This window comes from Echinops telfairi, unplaced genomic scaffold, assembly GCF_000313985.2.
Source record: "Echinops telfairi isolate 266 unplaced genomic scaffold, ASM31398v2 ScPeMD7_18;HRSCAF=68, whole genome shotgun sequence".
Classification (NCBI taxonomy): Eukaryota; Metazoa; Chordata; class Mammalia; order Afrosoricida; family Tenrecidae; genus Echinops; species Echinops telfairi.
This window is the reverse complement of record NW_022103915.1, coordinates 8,505,244-8,510,810: the sequence shown is the minus strand read 5'-3', so window position 1 is coordinate 8,510,810 and position 5,567 is coordinate 8,505,244.

Genomic DNA, 5,567 nt, shown 5'->3' with positions numbered 1-5,567 from the left:
TGCCAGCAGCATGCAGGGACAAGTCATTTGGTGGGAGTTAGAGACTTTGGCTACAAGAACCACATCACAGAATTCACTGTCCCTTCAAGAGCTGCCTCCAGTTCTTAGAAAAGTGAAGGGCGTGAAACTTGATCATTCAATAAACAATGGCCCAGCCCTCCTCTGTGCCTTTAGGTGCAGGGTTAAGCGCTCAGCTAACTGAAAATTCAGCAGGTCAATGTGTGGTCTGCCTTCATGAAGCACACAGCCTCGGGAGCCCTGTGGAGCAGTCCCACTCTGTCCTGCAGGGTTGCTACGGGTCAGAACCAACTTGCCTGCAGTGGGTGCCTGTCCTGCTCATAGTGAGCCAGACGAGAAACAAACAAACGGGTACTGTAAAGTCTTCCAGAGACAAGCGACAGAGCGAGACCTTTAATGAATCGGTTTATTGAGGGAGGTGAGGTTTGTAGGGAACAGGAAATCAAAGGCGATGAGGTGAAGGGGGTTAGGCTAACTAGATAAAGAAAGGTTGAGGCTGGCCCTTTATCTAAAGCCAGAGAACTAGCTAACTTAAAGGGTACAGAGACCACGAGAGCCACTACTACAGAAAGGAAGAGACAATTAGGTTTAATGCAGACCCAAAACAAACTGCAACAGAGTTCGGTGAGGAAAGAGTTAACCGGCTCTGGAGCCACAGCCCTGGCTTGTGCTGGGGAACCTCAGAGAAAGGAAAGGCTAAGGAGAAGGAGAGAGAGAGAGAGAGAGAGAGCACCGTAGGCATTTCAGGTAGCGAGCAGGGGTCAGAAAAAGAGAGAGCCCACACACAGGAAATTTCCAGAGTATTTATATTTGGGGCATCTATAAATGTTGTAGACATGACGAATCCCGCGCATCTTTCTGGTTGGTGAGGATGTCTCCAATGGGCCAGGCACTAGCTTCAGCCAGCTGAGTAGCACTCAATTGGGCGGGAAGATGGAATTGGGCGGGAAGATGGGTGGAGTGAGCTTTATAAACAGAGTAAATGTCTGCTGCTGTCCCTAGTAACGCTGCCACCGGACCCTGGCGCTAACACATAGCAGCAAACATGGAGACAAAATGTGGAGAAAACTACGACCGGTCAGCTGTCCTGGCCGACTCGTGCTCCCTGGCCTTGACTCTGCCCTGCTGGTTCCGTTCACAGAGATAATTGCCCTATGAGCAAGGTAAGCATGGGCTAACCTGTGCTTGCTTTTTCACTGACCACAGTAAGAAACCAGTGACACGGACTATAGATTAGCCAGTCATCACATGTAAGCCCGAAGATGTGGTGAAACTGTTCACTCCAGACTAGTAAGCATAAGTCAGTCCATGCTTCTCTCATGTACTGGATGCTCCGTTCCGATCAGGGGGTGGACCTGGGAAGCGAGGCTTGGACTTTGTGGGAAGGGGCTCTGGGATTGGGAGGGAGACCACTGCCAGGCAGGCCTAGGAGCAGAGCCTTGGATGTGATGAGAGCAGGTGGCACTGCTTGCTCTAGATTAGTAAGCACTTGTCAGCCTGTGCTGACTTTGCTGATTGGGCAAGAAGACACTGACCTTTGGTCTCTGATGGCCCCAGCGAAGAGGATCTGAACCTGGTGTCGGGCTCTGCCCTGGAAGAACCATAAGGCATGGCACCCCGCCCACACCTCGTTCTGTTTCATACTGACAGAGTGGCGTCAGGCCAGGAGAGGCCTGTGGGATAGAGGCCCCGGACTTTAAAACGGAAGTGTTGGCTAGAGGGTCCTGAGTGGCCAGGCCTGACCGAGCTGGAGCGAGCCAAGAGAGTGGAGCTGAAGGAAGGGGTTAGGGGTGGGGCTTCAGGAGAAGGGCCTGACCTGCTCTGGGTTTCAGCTGAGAGCCTGGTCAGTGTGGGAGTGCAGCTGTGGTGTGTGCACGCCCGCGTGGGTGAGTGAGTGCCTGTGAGGGTGTCCATGTTTGTAAGGGCATACCAATGTGTACGTGCGTGAGGGAACACTCCTGTCTACAGTGTGAGTGCATGCCTGTGATCACATGTGCATGTGTATGACTGGGTGCGTGCACGTGTGTGTTTGAGCACACACCTCTGTGTGCATGCATGCCTATATGCATGCATGTAGGGGCATGCCTGTGTACACATGTACGGTACATGCCTGTGTGTGTCAAGTGCATAGTCCTTGTGGAGGAAGCAAAGACCACCTTTATGTGTCCAAGTGCCCGCCTGCATGTGTGCAAGTGCACAGACCATGTGCACACATGTGCAAGCACATGTTCGTAGGTACACGTACCTGTTAGAGCATGTGTTGATGGGTGTGTTTGCGTGTATGTCTCTACATGCCTCAAGTACAGGTGCTTCTCTGAAGGCGTGCTCAGGCGTGTTTGTAGCTGTATCTATTGTCAACGTTCCTCACTCTGGAAACCGATTTAGAATTTTGCCTTGCCCCCCCACTCCCCAAGAACTCTGTTGTATTTAATTGATTACAAGCATGGACTTATTGAGTCCAGGAAACGCTTTGCAGGTGGAAAAGCACAGTCACCCATGGCCAGCAGGGGACAGTGTGGTGTCAGAAACCCGGCCAGTTCAGGAAGCACCAACCCAACTCGCTGCCTGGGAGCCTGGGGGCTCAGAAGGACCCTCGGATCTGTTGGCAGAGGCCGGGTGGGGCTGGTGGCTTCCAGCCAGTCTCTGCTACCAGGGACTTAAGAGCTGAGGGAGACCTGGTGCTGCCGGTGGGTGCAGGGAGGACCATAGAGGCTCTGAGACCACAGTCAACGCTAGAGAGAAACTGTAAAACCCCCTAAATATCGCCCCTCTATGTCCCCATCCATGCCACCCCCCTCAGCCCAGTCCTGGGCAACTATGCATCTGTTTACTTGGTGTCTCTAGGAGCGTCCCCACTGGACAGGCGACATGCATGGTGAGATGCAATCGGTGGCCTTTGTGGCTCGCCACTTAGTGTTCTCATGACTGTCCTCACAAGTGCCACCCTTTACTTCCTTTCATGGGCCAATGGCAGGGCTCCACGTAGGGACAGACGTGTCAGCCCAGTCGTTCCTCGGCGGGCCTTTGGGTGGTTCCCCTCAAATCTGCATTTGGAGAACCTTCTGCTGTGGGTGTCTGTCTGCACCTGGAGGCTCGGAGAGGGGCCAAGAGCTGCTGAAAGCAGGATGGGGAGGAAGGCACTGGGTGGATCTCAGGTGGGAAGAGAAGGCTGTGGGCCCCAGCACAGAGCCCCAGAGAGTTCGAGCCCAGCCGTCTAGGTTGTGGAGGTGTTTTGTGAAGCTAGGTGGCATATCTTATTCAGCCATCCTCCAGCTGAGTGTAGCTTCCAAACATTTAGTCCCCTGGCAGACAGGCTGCTGTAGACACTCCTGGCCTGCCTGCCACTCCGGATGGCCAGGCCGATGCAGACCTGCCTTGTTCCCCTGACCCCCAGAGGCACCGGCTCTGCAAGGCTGATAACGATGATGCGGCCTCATTGCGTATCGGGCCGGCTCAAGCTCCGGGAGAGCAGGGCGGCATCGGACCAGGGGAGGGGGGTCTCAGCTAGAGCCCCAGTTTCCCAGGGGTCCTCTTACTCACCTCACAGGGCATGTGTTGCAGCTGGCCTTGCGCCCCCTGAGCCAGAGTAGCAACCGTGGTTGTTCCCTGCTCAGCAGCCGGCCCTCTAGTGCCTGGGTTGAGGCAGGGCCTGCGGTGCCTTCTGGCTCCCAAGCAGCACCCTCTTCAGACTCCGCGGCGACTCTTCTGGAGGAGGTGAGAGAGAGGAGGCTGCCCTAGGAAAGGGGTCGGCAAACCAGGGCCCAGAGGCCAAACCCAGCCCCCTGTCTGTTGGTATAAATAAAGTGTATTGCAGCTTAACCACCCCCACCCTTTCCAGATGGTCTAGGTCTTATCATGAGCTCCAGGAACAGAGGGGAGTTGACACAACAGTCACTCGATGGCCAGCAGAGTCTAGAACACCCCATAGCTGACCCATTACAGCACATGCGTAACAAGGCCTGCCTTGGGACATGAGAGGGAGGGCTACTCCTTCCCTGAGAAGCAAAGGGTTCCCCCTGCCAGCCAGTGGAGGGTCTTTCCCCCCACTCCCCACGTTGTGTCATCTTTGCGGGGAGTGGTCCCCAGGGCCTGTGGTGGACAGAAGGGGTCTGTTCTCAGCACAGCCAGCACAGAGAAGCCACCACATCTGCTTGGCCCCATCACCTCCCTCTTTACCCCAAAGAGCCTGCCCACTAGTCCATGGGTCAAGAGGGTTAACAGATAGGGGAGGCAGCGTTGATGGTACACTGCCCAGCATGTAACTGAGAGGGCATCTGGGGGCTTGCAGCACATGCCACTCACCATGTGAGTGCCTGGCATGAGCTGCCTCTGGCCAGAGAAAGAGCTGCCCCCTGCCTATTAACTCTCAGAGAAGGTGCCATATCAGCCATTGTAAGTCAGTGTGACAGCCCAGCCTCTCGTCCCAATCCTGAGCCTAGCCTCTGGTCCGTGACCCCCACTCTCTGAGTCTCTGCTTTCTACAAGAGTAGCCAGGTGGAAGGTGGACAATGGCCCCCAGGGTTGCCCACTACACTGGAACTGTGGTGACAGGGAAGAACATTGAATCTGGACTTTGAACAACATTGAACTTTGAGACTTGAACTTGAACAGTGACCTTTGAATAGTGAACATGGACTTTGAACATAGAACATGAACATGGAACTGTGAAAATTGAACACGAACATCAAACTTTGAAACTTGAACATAGACCATGGAACATTGAACTTTGAACATGGATGGCCAGAAGAAAGAGCAAATCCATCTTAGAAGAACTGTAACCAGAAGCCCCTTAGAAGTGAGGGCGTCAAGACTTCAGCTTGCTCACTGCTGATGCGTCACCAAGAGGGACCAGTGGCTAGGAAAGGGCATCACCCCATTGGGTTTTGGGGAGCCCGAGACGAGCTGTTGGGACACAGCAGCTGCAGCGATGGATTCAAACACACCACCAGTTGTGAAGACGGTGCTCAGCCTGGCACCGTTTTGTTTTGTTACGTGTAATGTCACCCTACTGAGTCCCCTCACCACAACAATAGAACCATGACACCCACGTCCTCCTGTGGCCCGAGGGGCTTTGCAGCCGGGTTGAAATCAAGGATCTTGAGAGGAGGACAGGGTCTAGGATTGTCTGAGTGGACCCTGACCTCAATCACCAGTGCCCTTGTCAGAGGACGGCCACTCCCTCCCCTGTGGGTTCCCCAGACTGTCAACTTTTACAAGAACAGACAGCTTCATCTTTCTCCCACAGAGCAGCTGGTGGGCTTGAACCACCAACTCCTCAGGCAGCAGTGAATGCAGAGCTTGGGGCTGCTCTACCGGGCTCTTTCAGAGGGAGGCAGGGGGTCAGAGTGAGAGGAGACATAACTGTGGCAATAAGAAGTGAGAGTGATGGATGAAAAGGGCCCCCCACCAAGGGTCAAAGGTCTAACCTGGAGCCTTAGAGAGAGCCAGGCCTGCCTGTGACGTGGTGACCTCAGTCCAGTACTGGCCTCCGGCACCGGAGCATAAAAGCCACTGTGTTTACAGCCATCAGGGACAGCGCTAACCACACA